Source organism: Anopheles coustani, chromosome 3 (genome assembly GCF_943734705.1).
Source record: "Anopheles coustani chromosome 3, idAnoCousDA_361_x.2, whole genome shotgun sequence".
NCBI lineage: Eukaryota > Metazoa > Arthropoda > Insecta > Diptera > Culicidae > Anopheles > Anopheles coustani.
The window spans coordinates 38,341,525-38,360,022 of record NC_071288.1 but is presented as its reverse complement, the minus strand read 5'-3'; the positions used below and the strand labels follow the sequence as shown (position 1 = coordinate 38,360,022).

Genomic DNA, 18,498 nt, shown 5'->3' with positions numbered 1-18,498 from the left:
AGGTTCAAAACATCTTCTTTAATCGGATGGTTTCCCTCACCAATCCCTTCACTAACTAGTTTTAAATGAAACTATTCAATAAACATATTTTACTGATGGCAAACCATCCATCCCAGTTGACATGGTAACCGAGTGGTGAGACAAACTCCATTTCCAATTGCTTAATACTCGATGCAATAACTACAGCCAGGGATACAATAAAGGCATTTTTATGACACTCTTTATCACATTGTTAGAGGTTCGTTTTATTTAATTTCCACGCCAATAAAAAAAACAAAATAAACAAGAAAACCACACCCCGCTGCAACGGGGAAAATTAAGCTTTCCTCAAGCACCTCAGTCTCAGATAATGTCTTTTCCGTTGCGACACGCTAATACCGGGGAAAACATATTTCACGAAACTGAAAACAACCACCACATGAGCCGATGCGAGTTCAGCCCTGTAATGGCACGTTGTACCATAAATCATTACTTTTCGTGAATGTATATCTCTGACGCGAAAGAGAAAACGAGAGATTCCATGCCCGAGCTGTGAAGAACCGGTTTCGGTAAAACCTGAAAGACATTTCATGCAAACGGAAAATATATATAAAACATACATTCTACCCCTTGCTGGGCGTTCATGTGTGATGAGTATGTGTAAAAATAGACATAAATTAATTTCCCTTCCATGCACACGCAATCGTGGTTATTTTTTCCACCCCCACCTCCCCCAACCCAACCTTCGCCAGCCCTCATCGACAGTTAGTTCACAAAATGACTTTTCGATCGACCTGTGCTCCGCGGGGACCGATCACTCGTTCCCCCGTTTGTCACAGCCTCCCCGCGCTGGACCCCGACCCTACCAGCCAGTAATGCCGGTTCCATTCTAATAAAACTCATAAATAACGTACTTGAACATTATCGAAAAGACTACCAAATTTATTGGCAGCTTGATTTCGCCGGGCGCATAAAAAGAACATCGTGTACGCGCGATGCTCGAACAGAGCCGGAGTGTACGCGACAAAGGTTCCCCGTGCCGATTTTCCGTTGCCTACATGTGTACACACTTGTTTCTCAATGGGGATATACACACACTTTTTAGGAACTTTTTTTCTCCGGTGTCCTGTTGTACGGGAAAGTGGCACAACACGCTGGCCGGAGTAATGCCGTAAGACTTCAGGGGGTGGTTCTACATGCTGTTAGTGCTTGTTATCGAGAAGGACACATGGAGGCACTCTGGAACGAGTCGAACTTACGTAATGGTGCAAAGAAGGCACGTGTTTGGGATGGAGTCATTTAGTTTTTTGACAGAAAATAATCATCGAACAATAAATCCCATTCAACTCTTGGGATTTTACTTCACAATAAGCAGTTTTTTTTTTTAATTTTAATTGGAATCATTCAACTAAAAATGGATATTTGTTTTTAAATTGTTTTAGAAGGAAAACATTTTTCCGATAAAAAATTATGGCTAAAATAATTTTTGTTTAAATAATATATGTTAGAAAAAACAAAGTATCTTTTGACAATTAATTATCTTCTCAATAAATATTTGTTCGGAATCAATTTGACATTGATTTTTAAATACCCGTATACAAAGATTGAGGCGGTTAAAAACATTGCTTCTCTGACATGAGATTGCAAAGAAATGAGCCCTGAAAAATACATATTTAGCTGAGAAAAAAACCAGGAATGGAAAAAGAAAATCACTCCCCCCCCCCCCCCCCCTCAGCCACCACGCCCTGACCTCCCCCAGCGCTCCTCTCACGCCGAGCTTTCCTTTGGTCGTTATAACGCTGCTCGTTTTGCTAAAAAGTTGATGGTCGTTATAAAGCAATTTTCTCGATTTTTGCAGACAACTGTCCACCCGGCAGCAGATATGGCTTCCTTCAGCGAATTCATCCTTACTGGGTCGGGCCGGCGCTTAGGCAGCGCTTTCTTTTTTTTCTGCCGCTCGCTTCATTTTGCTGTTTTTGCTCACGTCTTCATAATTAAATCTGACTCCAGCGTGCCCCGAATAGCAGCGAGTCGTTAATTTAAACTCGATTAGAGTAATCCAATTATGATGAATTTCACAATGCCCAACAGGCATGCGAAATCCTCCCCCTCACGGGCTTTTTTCTTTCACTCCCAGGTGGCCATGATGCGCCCGAGCTTAGAAGTGGCATTCGGTTGAAAGGTCGATATGCATCAATTTGAGCAACAACCTTCGGACCCAGCTGCGGTCCTGTAAATTGAAACAAGCAATGAAATGGTCTCGGGCGGCGTAATAGCACCAAAACGACTGAAACGATTTGTTTCATTGGAACCGTCAGCTTAGCGTCCCGCTGGGCTAATCCATTTTGGCTAACCGGATTGGAAGAAGTATTTGTTAATGTACTTGATACTCGCTCACCGGTAATGTCAAACAGTCTGTGGATGTGAATGTTAGACAAGACCACTTGAGGTGGATTTTATTGGGCTAAAGTATGCAAAAATAAAATCAACACAACAGCTATAACTAATGTTTTCAGTGAACATCTGTATTTTTCATAAGATTTTATTTAACTTTACTTTTTTACAGCAAGGTTTATTTAAGTAACTTTTTTAAATTTAATATTGGTAAATAGAGTACAAAAACTACCTTTTCATTCATGAAAAATAAAAAGTCAATTAAGGGTAACTTTTCTAGTTCATCTTGTATTGTAACTTTGCATGTTTAACACGTTAAGCGCTACGTCGGCCCCATGGGGCCGACAGTGTACTTCCCCGTAAGCCAGCGTCGGTCTGCTCGCACCGACAGAGCTCGTTAGGTAGGCCGGCGTTTCCACGAATAGCTGACTGAACGGAAAGCAGTGCAATTTGGGCGTAGCGCTTAACGTGTTAATAAATTTTTTATTTAGGTTATTTTTTATCGTAATCTTATTTTTTATTTCTGTTTTAAATGATTACACTTTTCTTCTGTTTCTACTTCTTATGTTTGATATTTTAATGAAAGTTTAAAGGAAATTTGAGTCGTATAGTGTTTTCAAGTTCTCTGTATCACCAAATCCCTAAAACCTCTATTCTTTATATTATTCTGACGTCATTTTCGTTACAAAAATAGCAACAACAATGCCATTCCTTCAACTCAATTCCGCCAATTGATAATATTGAAAAATAGAATTGTTTCTACGTCATCAGATTTTCCCTGCTATCGATCGACCCTCGTCATAACTTGGTCGAACTTCATTCCCGCTTCAGCTATCAGCTTCAGCCTCGATGGAGGTTTCGCTCCATACCTTGCCTTTGATCGTGGTGGCGTATTGAAAAGTTTGCGCACCATGTTTACGAACAATGTGGAAAGGCGCAATGGCGCGAAGGTTGGCCGTAGCCAAAACATGCTTCAAATTAAACGTTTCACTCCATAATGTTTGACGAGTGTACGGCAAGTGCCGTCCCGCGGCACCTTCAAACCGCTCCACTCTTCCACTTGATTGATGTACTCCACTTGCGACTGCCTCTCTCCACGTCGGTCGTCGCCAGCGAAAAGCGTCGGTTTTCGCTGCGTAAAGTAGTTCAATCGATCGATTTCATCGCTGATGCTGACGGTCTGCCGCTCACTGCCAGCCGAAACTTCTGGCTTTCATCTGATCTCATTTGTGGTCCTTTCAGGCGCAGCTGAATGGAAAGCATTCCGTCCGCCGAATACTTCCAATGACAACCCGCCTCACCTCCGGCTTTCTACTTCAAAGTCGTTCAACTCCGCTTGAAGCATTCTTTCCTTCTTTTTCACTCTGCAGTCCGTTGCGCTGCTATTTCTGGTTTTCGTCCTCATTTGGACTTTATGCCTGGTTTTCCGTTTCGCTTCCTCCCTCTCGCCTCATTCTTGTTATTCTATCTTTGATAATTTCTGCTACGCCTTCGGCCCATCCGAGCTGGGCACGAAACTTGAGACCCAATTTCCCACCGAAAATATGCTCGACGCTTTTTCTTGTCTTCCGCCAGTTAATGGCGACGCATTTTCATCTCTTCATTCTCTCCCGCCACATCCATCACGCTGCTGCCAGCCCCTCCACCCTCGACAGTGCATCCCAAAAAAAAACCCATTTGATCCGCTGCCACAGGGTCGATTCCCGCCGTTTGCGCCACCAGCCACCGGGCGCCTCCATCAAACCCGGAGCGCCTCCATCTCGCCGGGTTTATCATAAATGCTCCCAACGGCAAGGCTCAGCTTTTCAGCCATCGTCAGCGTAGTCAACGTCTTGCGAGAACTTTCGTGCCTTTTTCCTCACCAAAACCTCAATCCACGCACCACTCGCCCCCTCCCCCCCCCCCCGCCTCTTTCTTGTCTCGTTCGAGCGGAAAACAAACTGTGGACGGCGGTGCAAAAGATTGTCCTGGCGGCACGGTCGGTTGCCTCGAAAGAGCAGCATAATGGAAGAACAAAGTAAAGACCATCGATGTGTATAATGTTACCTCGCTTGGCTCGGCGTGGGATTCGTCCGTTGCTGGCAGCCGCTTCCAGGGAACGCTGACAAGAATGCGGCCGTGTTTCTGAAGTTTCTTTCCTTTCCCCTTCGAATGGGAAAGCAAACCTTCCGCCCGCTGGAAGCAACGGTGCAAAGCGGTGCCAGTGCGGTTTGTTTGTTTTCCTACGGGCGTGGTGGATAGTGGGACGAAACACCGGATTTCAACCATGCAAACCGTTATCGGTCTGAACGCTGTGTTCGGTCCACGGTATGGTCTTTGTGTAATAAGGAATGAAAATTTCCCCAATTGACTTTTCCGCGCACCAAACTCAATGTTATCAGTCTTGTATTTCGTTTGAAACGCCAACTGGAAGGGCATCGAAGGTTACCCGACCGGGCGCGCGCTCTCTCACCAAGAAATAAATCCGCTCGAGTCGAAAATGGTCCCGTCCAGTCGGGTCCAGCCAGTTGCCCGGGAGAAAATGCAAAAAGCGGCCGGTAGGTTGTCAACGCATTATCGCATGCTCATCTGCGCTCCTTTCAAGAAAGGTGTTTTCCCATCGCTGCTTCGACGGGAACGACGACAAAAGCTCCTCACTGTTTATTCTGTTTTCTTCCGTTTGATTTAATCTTCTTAAACTGTAGCAAAGACTGTCCTGCGGGTGTGTGAGAGTGGTGGTGGAGGCTGGGATTTTCTTTGTGTTATTAAATGTTCCGCACGCAGTGTGTAGGCTGCCTGTAGCACCGCCATGGAAACTGCGGGCGAATGAGCTGATGAATCATCGCCACCCAACCATGATTAAAAGCCATCAAGAGAGCTTGAGTGAAGGGAGGGAAACGATGGGAAGAGTGGAGTAACTATGCCAACAATGGTTCTTATCATACAACATGAATTTACACTTCGTAAAATTCTGCCCCTTCCGGAAGTGATCATTGCGATGTGGTAAAGTAATGGTTTTCTGCTTCTTCCTGGGAATTAGAACCAACTACAAATATTGCATAATAAAATGCTTAATCAAATAAATTCTTTCGTTTAGAATGTTGGGAGTTATGCCGATATAAATTCGTATATTCGTATAAAATTCTGAAAAAGCCAGTTCTACGGATGGAAATTAAAATCATTTATGTATGAACTGTAACTAAACAACTTTGAAAATATTATTACATCAACTGTTTTCTGGGAAATGTTAGACAGTTGTCTCGATTTTATAGCAAAGCAAAACAATCTTTTCTATTTCATGTATTGCATTCAACCTAATGCATTATTTACCATACAACATTGCAGAGATGTTCCTGCACGACAAATTCTGTTCATCTTACGGTTTGTAACGGCTAGAATACTACCAGCTCGTTAACAAAGACATGTGCATCGTGTGTTCACCCACAAGCTTCAGCTCAAAAGTGTACCGGATCATGCTCAATATTAATGCGACACATGTTTACAGTGCCATTTAATTGCAGCTCGGTATCTTACAAATACTAATTTCCCAGCCAACAAGACATTTTTCCAGTAATATTTGATGTTTTTTCCCGACTTTCCCATTGTTCATTGAGTTGTGTAACGATGAATAGAATACGTTCCATTTCTATCTACGAACAGCGGGCGGTGAAGCATGGCCAAGCCCTTGCCCAACGGGTGGGCATGAGAAGGAAAACACTTAACGGTTGGTATCTTCATACAACGTCCTGGTAACGTCACGGACATCATGCTTGCCGATACGAGCATTCCGACGATGTCCAAGGGAGGAAGGTTTTAATGAAAGGCAACCGACCAATGTGTTTCGTGTGGTGAAATTCCTGCAATCGAACAATGGTGGCATATGCAAAACAAGAAAGTCAATTTAATTTACAAATGAATAGGTTTACATGATACTAAAACTCAAACAAAAATGAAATTCCTCTATTTGTCTCTTTGAAGAATGAAATACATAGAACTGTAAACAATGCGAGCACTTTTCCTTCTGATGTAGATGCAGTGTAGATGCAAAATTTCTATTCGTTATCTAAAACGATTTATTTTTCAAAGGAACAAAATTATGAAACATCTGCATATAATTAAGCTTTTATTAGAATATTGAGAATATCAAACGCCATTTCAACTCGAAATCTTTAAATTTCTAGTTTTCAACAATCAATATACCAGACAACAACATGGAAATATTTTTTACAAAAGTACAAAATAGCACAAAAAAACAAAAGTTAATTAATAAATAAATGCTCAATGTTTTATTATCTATTTTTATAAATGAACTTTATAAAACAATACTCAACATTAAATGTCGTTTTATCGATGAGCATTCTTTTAAATTTTTGCCGTTTTTCTCATACTTTTAGTTTTGTTTTATTTTGATGTTGCAATGTTTCACGAATAAATATCAGTGATTCCAACATTTGTTTTTGTAGGTCAATAATCGTCAAGAAATGTCGTAGTACAAAGAGTTTTACATAATGGAAGATATTGTGACTTATTTGCCATACATGCCACAACTCCAATCCTATGTTCGAACTTCATATTTGTTTGACCTCTCAATTCCGAGAATTTCTCTGATAAAATGAATCATTCTCAGTATCAATCCCTCCAGGCAATGGAGATGAAGAAGACTTCACATAACGATCCTGACTCGAAGTCGCTACACACCCCATCCTCTGCATCGTTGTTCCTTCACATGCGAGTAAGATGCTGGCCAATAGGAAATGCCTCTCGACCGTGCCCGTTTCGATGTTATGGAAATTGAAACTAAACTATTGCTCCCATAACGCAGCACACTCCAAACGGTGCTTTGGGGGTGCATACGGACTCGGAAGCATACAGCTGAAGCTCCCTTATTAACACGCCCCGTTCGCCAGCTCTGCGCCGCGCCGTGGCTCCTCCAACGGAGCCGACCGCCGGAAATGGGAAATTGTCAGGAAGTTGACAGGATTGGTTGCTACTGTGTCTTCCGGCGGTGGACGGCCACAAACAAAGACCGAGAGCTGCTCGTGTGCACTGGCACCGGGATCGGTTTCCACCGGTCAGCCGACTCTGGGACGGGTCCTTTTGCGCTGCACCGAAACCGAAACTCTACGAGTGCTCTCCAGACGGACGGATGGTCCCAAAGCCTCCTGGCGGTGGTCGAAACTGGGCCAACCAGGGACTCACGGGAGAGGGGGTGGGTTGGTGGGCATTTTCCGCCCCGAATACGAGTACATTATTATTATTTTCGGAAGCACTCTGCCCAACCGTGCGGCTTTTCATGACCCTCCTTTTGCGGCTCGAAAAGAGTCGTCCTCGATGCCGAAAGAGGAAGATTCGTCCGGGTGTTTCGGTCTCTTTTTCACTACCGACCACTACAGAGGCAACTGCTACAGTAGCCTGAACGTCATTTCCTTCGGTCATATGCAAACCTGAGACCTCGGGCGTCGTGCGACTATATGTTCTCACACGGCGCCTTGCCCTGCAGCAAGGTCCTTGCCAAAAACCATCCACCTCTCCAGTCAACACTCGGGGCAACCTTGCTGCACTTTCTCGATCCCATCTTTGTCCGAAGGAAATTTAGGAAGCTGCTCCGAACCGAGGACGCCGCTCAGTGGGTCTGGGAGTGTTTGCCTGGGAGTGTTCATGTTCGACGGTGAGAAAGGTTTGTGTATTCAAATGTTATGCTAAAATATTTTAATCTATCGCTCTCTTTTATTCCCGCGCTCCAGATCAAGCACTTTCTCGCCTTTCACGCTTCGTTCTGTTCGGGTTCTCGCTCGGTTATTTTCGAAGTGTTCCCACTTGGAGCCCTCGTGCTAACACCAACACGCAAAGGGCTAACATGGGGAATCCTAAACGGGGTTGGTTCGCAAAACTTCACGAAAACTGACGTTGAGCCGAAGGGCGCGAGGGTGAAGGCACCCCTCCCTTGCCTCTCCTTCCCAACCCGATCCGTCTTTCCGGTCCGTTTAAATCGCCCCTGCATACAATATAAGACACTTCCCCCAAAGGCAGCAGCGTCTCGGTTCCGTTCCGTTGCCGCATGCATTATGAAGCCGTTGTTTTAATTGAATTTGTAGAAATTTGCATAGTATTGTTTAGTTTATTATGCTGTATAATTGTGTGCCCGCCCCCGGGCAGCAGCCCGATAGAACGTGTCCCGCTCCCACTGGCAGCAAAAGGTGCCGGGGCTGCTCGTTAAAAAAAAAGGTACAACCAATTCGGTTGGGTAGATTTTTCAAATTTTTCCTCCCACCGTTGCAGCATGGCAAAGAGGGATAACGGCGAGGATGACGGAAGGGGAGCATAAATTTCCGTTCCGCTCCCTAATGTCCCCGAGCCGGTGATAACGGGGGTTGTTTTGGACTGCTTCCGGCTACTTGAAGCCACCCGAAACCGAAACCCAGGGTGGACATCCGGAGGTCGGTACGTTTTTCTTGTCGTGTCGCATTTGGATGGTTTTTATTTTTCCTGGCGCCCAATAAAATGAGACCGTAAAACCGAGCGTTGAACGAACGTCACCTTGGGACGAGGGATTTTAAACTCCCCGTGGGACCCTGAGAGCTGGGGCTATACTTTTCCCCATCGGCAAGCGGCGACAAGGTGTCCAATTTTCCGGCTGTACAAAGGCGATCGTCGTGGGGCACCGAAACGGAACGCCACCGAAAGGAACAACCATTTCGGAGCATCCCAGGCATCGCCGGTCGTTCTTCGACCCCGGAATGGATGGACCTCTATCATTTCGATCTCAAAACCGACATGATAATGTCGGGTGACTTTTGACGAAGGTCGTGCCGGAACCATGTCTCGCGACCGTAGGGGATTTCGTTTCGCTAGGTATTTTCGTTACTTTTTTCCTCGTCAAAGTTTAGCTCCGAGTTCGTTTGCCCGCGGTTGAAGCAACAAGCGGCTGGGCAAACCACCTGCGGGACACTTCGTGGGGTTCGCAGTGTGTCACGAGATGTCCGCCCGGGATCAGCGCACCGCCCCGTGCTCGGGCGACGAGCGTTGGAGCTTGTGACAGAATTGCGGAATATGATTGATGGTGATGAACATTTCAACGGGACCCCGTGTCCAGCGTACCGGACCCGTCTTCGGGTGTAATTAACGTAATGAGGTTCGCCGATGGGACGGCGGACCCGCGCGCTCTTGCGTGGGCTAGATCGGGTATCCGTCAACGCAGCATTTGACATGGCCCCCGGCCCCGGGCCCCCGGGCCTCGGGGTTTGTGTCACCGTACGCACCGGTCCCGCGTGATGGATTACAGCGGACCTGAGATCCCAGCGCGGCTCGGCGTCGGGGCAAAGATGAATGATCTCGTACGGGCCACCCACGGACGAGGCCATTGGGCGGGAGACTTGGTTGACTAAGTTTGCGCCGCAATCGTGCAGCCCTAATTGCTTGCGGTTTCGTACCAACGGTAGGAAAATGGATATCGTCTCTTGGCTGACTTAGCGGGACTCGCTCCGAACAGGAATGTGGCTAATTTAATCATTAGAGCCAACTCCACTTTTATCGGTATTTGTCGAGTTTCCGGGTACCAATTTTGCATCAGCCATTAATTATTTTCCGTTCTGTCCTCGCTGCGCAAAGGGTTAATTTTAAAGTCTATTTTTGACTCGGGTGGAAAGCGACCCACATTGAAGGAACTGCGTGAATGATGTACACTAAATTACACTAATGTTGGAGGTGCCATAGCGCTCTTGCGCTTAGGATAAGTAGTCTCATAGTGGTGCTAGTGTCAATAGTGGTTGTAGTGGAATAAAATTCAAGCTACGACGAAATAAATACAATGAAGATATTTGTTCATCTATGAAATGTTCTTTGATCTTCTGCTGTTCAAAAGTTAAACCTTCCCATTCCTTAATAAGTTAAGGCTCTAAAATTAATATTGTCCACTCAGGTCTAAAGAATTTATAAGGTACGCCATGATTTCCTTAAGGCTATAAATAACTGCAAAGTGCTTTGATTTATGAGAGGTCTATGAGTAATTTTGCGGTTCTTATGCTTCAAAACTAAGTTACACTTAAAATATATTTAGTTTTTTTCAAAGTATTCTGTACTACCACCACTATAGGAAAACGATGCCATAACTATAGAAGCCATACCACCGAAAAGCGAAAAGTCGAGCTTCAATCATGATTAGTATAAATATGTTAAATATTGTGTTCTTTACGTTTATAAATTACACAATACTGTTAGTTACATGACTAACTGCGCTACTATTTGTACTGTGATCTTATGTCAAACTATATGAAATACCTTTTATACATCAGTTTGTTTTCATTGTCATTGAGTTTTTGCATTTCAGATAGATGAGAATCGTAGTACATTATGCTAAAAAAAATTACAAAAGGTAGAAGGCTCAAATGAACAGTAGAATGCTGCAGGAAAAGACAGGAAATAGCTACAATAATTGTTGACTAATGTTTCATTTCTTTGCATTGCTTTCGCTCTAAATTTCATCCTGTAATTTGTTCTTACCCATATGCATCAATCTCAATTTAGCTTGTATGATTTTGTTTTGCTTAAGAAAATGGATAAAATAAAATGGCAACATTTCCTAACTCGAATGAAAACCATCCGTTTAAGTTGTCTCCGGCTAACAAACACGATCTTCGACGCTTATTTTGCCGCATGTTTTGTTTCGTGATCTAGTTATAGTTGAGAAAAAAAATCAACCAACCCAAAAGTGAAGCTAATTGGAGATTATATTGTGGAGAACACTAGGAAGAGACTTTTGAAGGGTGAAGAAAGCAGTTTGTTTCTCTTTCTGCAGTGAAACTGAGCCGCATTACCAAACAGGTCCTCTTTGTCGGCATGAAAATTACTTCGGCGCAAAACCACCCGATTCCGCATCCCAGACGAATGAATGATTAACACCCGAAGTTGTCTGCGGACTCCTAGGGATCCGTGGAATCGGGCGGGGAAAAGTTTCTTCGTTGGCGTTCATTAAGCTCAACACTAAATCACGTGTCACGCGGGTAGACACGGAACGGAGTGAGAAGAGCAAAAGTTTCCACTCGGAACTCGGCCCTCGTCAGCCCGAGCAAAGGGAAAAGCTAAACAAACAAACCGTATAACTTTCACCGAATCTTTCCGTTTCGCTTGCCAGTGGTCCGTAACTTCCACCGCGCACGGGGGGGAAAACATTTTCCAAGATTGACAAGCGCTAATAATGCGCTTTACAACTCACCCCTTTTTCGGCCGTGTGCACATTTTATTACTGCCGACGGTCGTAAAACACGGCAAGCGCCGCTTTCTCCCGGGACGTTTGCAACTAAATCGGATGCCGAGGCGAACCTCGGTGACGTCTCTGACGGGCGGAGCAGTACACCGCAAACCTTGGTACGATGTGAGTTGAAGCTAAGCGTAATCAGCATCGAAAACTTGCAGCCATACACCGCTCCTGCTCAGAGCTTCAGCCCTAGTGCTGCGGCATCGGCACGAAGGCTTTAAATTTATCCATCGACATGCTGTTTTTAGCCCGTTGTAGGCCTTGAAAGCTTTTTAGTTGATTGTTGTTGCCTTAACTGCGCCATTTCGGTCGGTTTTTATGTCACCCGGGTTAAATCGTGGCTCGGTTGAGGTTGAATGTAGTTCTGAAGGAGGAGAAATGTTATGCGCTGGTCACGTTGGACGTGGGAGTTGTGAGTTGATTGTTTTTTTTTTCACTTTTCTATCCTTTGATAATTTAAAGTACACTAAAAACTGGACCACTACCGAACCGTCGCTTCTGAAACTTCCAATCCATTATGTTTAAGCACTGCAGATGTTGTAGAAGATCTGTTTGGTTTTTGTTGTTCAATAATGTCATCTAAATTTTACATTTGAAACTCAAATCTATCAACACAAATAAAATAAGCAAGTACAATCGCTACACTTCTTGGCAAAAACACACTTCATCAAAATGCACAAAATCTTTATCTGTGTTGCTCAAACTAAAGAATACTCACAAACTTCTGTAGGTTTTTTCTTAAACCAATAATCAATCGAATCAAATTCGACATTTTCAGTAATGTTAATTGAAAGTCATCATTAGACTGTTATCCAATGACAGCGCCATATGTCAAGGTGTATTCGGCAAAGGTTAAACCAAAAGGTGAACACCGCATGGTAGAATCAACGATTTAAACTATGCCACAATTTTAACTTTTAAATTAAACCTCTATCAACAACTAAATATCATGAAATAGAAAATAATCCCCAGAACTGGATTTCGACTAGTGCTTCTTGGATGTAGTCATCCTGTCGTTTCTTTAGGAAGTAAGGTTTTTACTAATGTCTCTTAATATTTATTATAAATAAATTTCTACTTCATATAATTTCTGGCGTGAATTTACAAACATTGCGCAGTTTACAGTGGTTCAAGATCCTATATTATGTTTTATCATTTGATTACAGAAACTAAACAGGATCCACGGTTAGAAGAATCAAATATCAAAGGATCCTATTTTCTAGCCATCCAATGTTGTTTAAGAACGATCCGTTTCCATATCAAATTGTGCCTTTGTTTCCATTCTTCCTTCCGCAGAAGAGAATTCCACCGAATGGAATTTTTACGCTTCGGCCCTCATTCAGTGCGATACATGAAAGTGTGGTAAAGCAATGAATCACATCTCCATTAATTACTCGCCATTCCTCACCTTCGAACGCTTTGTTCGACGCGCCATGCTTCGTGAGAGAAATTTTCGTGAATCTCGACCCAACCACCTTTCCATCCATCGTTGGGCGTTGGGTTAAGGAATCTCATACAAAGGTGTTGAAGTTCCACCATCCGAGAACAGACAATTGGCTTCGTTCATGCAGGTCTGTAGCACAATAGGACAATGCCGTGTGCGACTTACGAGCTCACGAGCAAGAAACAACTTCTTTTGGTTCGAATTTGACGCCCTGGTGCTAGCTGTTCTAGTTCCGTGCTGTTTCGATGGAATCACGAACTACCGAGCGACCACCCGCCGTGCCCCGGGAATGCGGCGATGGATGAGTCACGACAAAGGGATGCAAATTGAACGTAAATGAATTCGTGCAATCAATATGCGCCGCTACGGGAATAAATTGGCCGTATGATAGCACGGGGTCGAGTACCTACAGCTCACCGGTTGTGAAGCGATTCGTTCGTTTCGAGCAAAAACCAATCGAGCTGTGGGGAAAGAGACAGAGCACGGGCATATACACCAAAGCATTACACCGTGCAGGTTACACAAAGCGACCTAAGGGAAGCAGTCATAATAGCCTCTGCCAGCATGCGGGTGTAGCGATATTCGTCGACACCATCGCCGTCAAGATCATCGCATCTGCTGCTTCTCACCGTCCGTGCAATTATTCATTATGATCCCACTTAACTGCAGCCGGGTTGGTTATTGGTCGATTTTGCTAAGAATTTTGATGGCGAACTTCTCCAACGAAGGACGGTGTACCGAGTCCACCAACTCTGAAGGAACGTTTTCCCGAGGCGCTCTTTTGTAACCCAGTGCTCTCGGTGTTCCCGCTGAAGTGAGATTGAGTGAGAAAATAATTTTCCAACCTCTTACCTAACCATCCTTTACCCATGGTAGAGCGTGGAAGCTCCCGGTATCCAAAGACATACCTTCTGAACGGGGTAGAGAAGGTGACGGCAGGGGATTGCATTGACCGCCTATCAGTTCGATCGACACAGGCAGTGCCAACATTCGTGTGAACAGTGCCCCATCCATTCCTCCGGTGACTCTGCGGTGCGAGGAAATTGGATCTATTGTCTTATGGTGCTGCGCTTCGCTTCAACGAGAAGAAGATAAATCGAAGCACTGTAGCATCTCGCACGGTACCGGTCGTAGCTTATATGGATGACATCATAATGCACTCAAGCACTAGTTCACCACGAGATGCATCGATGGTAAATAGGATCATCCTTGTTCCAGGATTACGGCAAAGGCTTTCGATAGCCTGGCTCGCCATAGGATATATCCCTCATCGATGGTGGACAAGTACAGGGCACTTGTGGGAAAGTTTTGCGCCATGACAGTTCTCCAATCGGTCCCGAGCTGGATGGGAAATAGTTTTCCCGAAAACCCTACAGCTGTGGTGGTAAAACACGCCAGCCTTAATCATTAGAACCACCTCAGCTCACTTCTGCTGCTCTCGTTCTCTCTCTCGCTCGCTTTGTAACCCAATATATTGTATTGCTCTGGAGAAAAATGGCTGGAACAGTAAACAGGGTTATCAAATATCAAAGTGGAATATTATGCTGTCATCTATTTTAAATGAATTTGACACTCTCTCGAAGCCCCAGAGTAGTTTGTTGGAATCTCAAAATGGCTCGGAATTGGAGCTAGAGCTACCACGGGTTTGGAAGGAAGTCGTAAATTCCACCCAGCAAGGAGCTGAGTGTCAGCAAACTCGTTCCATCCGGTCAGCTCTTTGTTGCCCCGGACAACATCTTCCACTTGGCTACGGGTTGAGCGACATGAACCCATGAGCAGTGGAAGGCGGGAAAATCGGTAAGAAAGATAGCTCATTCGGGGCTCAGATGCACGAGCCGGGCATTGTTGAGACGTAGAATTGGAAAATCGTTTCCACACTTTGCCACGGTTCCGTTCGTTCAGTGTACGTTTGCACGTCACATCGCTACCCGCCTCAACGCACATCCCTGCACCGGGATAACGCACACATGCAACAATGGATGACATAAACAGAGTGCAGCGGAAACCACTTAGCTCGGTTGGAAATTCATCAATATTCTTCCACCCATCGAGAGCCTGCAGTGGATGCCGCTTTTGCAACGACTGCCCAGCATGACTTACTCCATCCATCATCGGATTATGAGATTAAAACTTTTCATACAGATAAATTGATTTATGATAAAACATGCATGTGTGAGAAGCCGATTCCAGCGCAGCCCATCGGATGTCCCCTGAAGATATGGAGTACTGGATGAGGCTTATGCTGGAAAGAAGTCGGAGTGGGAGCCTCCAGGCGATCGGTACGAACGGCCCTGTCCGTGTCCGGATAAGGATGGACAACCGGATCGATATGAGATGCTGCTGAGGCGTGTCGTTCGAAATCTAGATAAATAAAAGCCAATCACATAAATGCTAGCTGAATAAACTCTTATTTCTTGGACAGTCATAGTGTACTGCTAGCATACTAACTCAGCTGAAAAAGTATTGTTCTAGTTCAGAAGGAAAGCGAAATCTAATTGAAAATCAACAGCTTTCATTGTTGGTTTGACGAAAAATCTCTAGCCTTATTTATGCCAAACAATCGAGCTGAACGAATTCGAAGCAGATCTTCGTTGTATCTGTCAAGGTGAAAACCAGGATAAATTACCAGCATTTCTAGTAAAACATAACCAGTTGGCAAGAACCATATTTAGATACGACTATTCGATCCAGTTGCGTTGCTGGTATGTTCTGAAAATTTCACAATGTTGATAAACCTAGTCATCGAATCACACTAATTTTGAGGCAGATAAAATCTAAACAAATTATGTAAGAATTTTGTTAAAATTATGTCACATGATTCAGTTAGTTTTATGGTTAATGAGGCATCAATTTGCTGCATTTAATTGCGTGTAATTAAAATACGGATTTTTAAAATATACTTCAGGATTAATTTTTACAAGTTGCATTTCTTGCAATGCTTCGAATAACATTTTGTCGAAGGGATGCTTCGAAAAACATAATGAAACCGTGCGTTTTATAACAATTCTAAAGTTCTGTAATTATTTAATTGAGAAATTGTTATTTGTTATTATGTATTATTATTTATTTGATTTTAATAAAGTAGTTTATCTGAAGTTCCATGAAAAATATATGAATATATAAGTTTAGTTAACTGATATTACATATGTCCTCACAGATATTTTCAATGCATGTTTTTCTATGATTTTCAAAGCAAACTCGTCGCTTGCTGTTTATTTTAAGTACAATGCACGAAAAGTAAACAACATGGCAAGTGACTACATGAGAGCATGATACTCAAAGCAGAAAAGCTCCATCAGGCGATTTCGAACTGACGTTACCGTAAATCGAGACATACGCTTTCAAAAATCATGTACCATTGGCTCGTCGAGTGGGGTTTTTTATTTGTTCACTTTAAAATTTATTCAACCTTTGAGCACTAAAAACCACGAAATGTTCCCAAATTTGTGACATCCCTGCCCATCAGGCGCGGCCCACTCACCCTCAAAGCCACTCGTAAACGTTTCGCTGGTTCGGATTTAACGAGCGACCAGCCATTACAAATCTCCTCTCTCCCGCCTCGTGGCGTCCTCCACGGGATGGAGCTCTACGGACGCGCTTGAAATCACGTCACCACGATGATAGGTCACGGTCCATAGCCACCCCCCTTTCGAGAACACCCGGGGTGAGGTTCAGGCTAGCGATGCTCTATAATCGAAATAAAGCTCACGGCCCAAATTGTTATCGTTACCATTTTTATGTAGCCGTGGACTGTATTTTCGATGGTACTTCATTTGGTCGTTCACTCGCTCGATCGATTCTACTCGGTGCGGAAGTAAAATGAAGTAACATCTTTTGCTTCATTTGTCGTCGAGGAGACACACCAACACCAGCCGCCGGGGGACCGTAAAATTACTGCCTTCAATTGAACGAATAGAGTAGAGTTTCGTACGCTCCGCGAACGGTCTGCTTTCTTTCGATTCGATTCTTGAAAAAGAACGAAAAAGTTCATCAACCGTGGTCATAAATTAATGAAGCAATGGTCCAAATCGCGAACCATTTGCACAACGATCCGCCTTCTTCATTTACCCAACATTATGGATAAAATTCTTTGTTTCGCTGCCAATTTTGAAGCTCTTCAAACGAACGATTTTGTCATCAAAGTTGTGAGCTGTGCCATAGGACCAAATAAATTAATATTTTAATCGAAAAAAAAAGAATTTTGGTTGAATGTTCAAAAGAAGCGATTGTGAACTAGGCTTATGTTATGGGTTATGTTTTCCGGTACGATATTTGATTCAATATGCGATGCATTAAATGTTAAAACATATTATTGGTTCTGTGTCAATCCCGTTATTTTTTTTTCTCTTGGTTTAAATCTGCGTTTGATACATTTATATCCTACTTTTTGGTAAAAAAAACAAGGGATTTTGTATATGTACTTGAATTTAAATCCGAACTTGAAGCAACAGTGTGCCGTGTTCGCGATCATATTTTACATCGTGGTGTAATGTTTTTAATTTTTTATTCTTACCCCCATTTTCCGGCAAATCTCCCCTATACCCGCTCTTGGGACTGCTAGTTTATGGCTCCACACAGAGATGTATACTGTTTTATTGCCATGCGTTAGAAATGGTTTCGAAATGGTAGCGCACAGGCTAGGCGGGGTGTTATATTTTGTTTCTTCCTTCATTCGAAATGGAGACGCCCAGTTGCTGTTCACTGTGTTGGTGCGCAAGGCACGAGGGGAGCCGGGCAAAGAATTTACGAGTGCACTCTTGGCACCCATTTCCCAACTCTATCAGCATTTTAATGTCTGACAATTGTAAAGTATTTTTTCCCACTCACCATGTTCACACCACACGGCGGACCACCATAGTGCACGCTGGGCGATGGAGGCGCATGGTGTTTTGTTCAAGAAATAACTGAAAATGCGGGAACCTTCAGTTGGAAGTTACATTATGCAATTTTTTGCGTTTCCTTGAGTTCTAAGTTATTTAATATTATTTTGTATTTTGTAGAATTTCTACTTACCATCTTTAACGCTCGAAGTACGCTGCACTAAGAATAGCAGCAACAATCCACCGAGCTGCAGCAACATTGTTGGCTCCATTGTAGAGGCTGTTTTAGTTTTTCTTCACATTAACTGCTTGTGGAGCTATTTTGCTCACTCACATTTGCACTCCTAACCGCATCTCTACGAAAACATAAAGTTCCTTTCCGTTTAACCTCGTGAATTCTCCACTAAAGCTGATTTTGCGGAAACGTTTTCCACCTTTTCAACCAATCTGCTTTCCAGCTTTCACAAACTTCCCAGGCTACACATCGAACACAATTTTAAAGCACCAGATGTTACAACGTCACCAGTCGTAACCAGCGAAAAAGGAAGCAGCTCATCCGACTTCTCCCATTCATCGATCAACGTGGCTCAATAGAAGCTAATTTATTACTTTGAGCTTCGAACAGCGTC

General features: G+C 43.7%; 1 protein-coding gene across 1 annotated transcript in view; it reads right to left on the bottom strand.

Moving 5' to 3' along the window:
• LOC131258724 (hemicentin-1) overlaps positions 1-18,104 on the bottom strand; it is a 94,049-nt gene extending 75,945 nt beyond the window's left edge. The window contains exon 1 of the mRNA XM_058260100.1: positions 18,063-18,104. The gene's annotated coding sequence lies outside the window, so the exon portion shown is untranslated. The remainder of the gene's footprint in view (positions 1-18,062) is intronic.
• Positions 18,105-18,498: the final 394 nt, after the last annotated feature.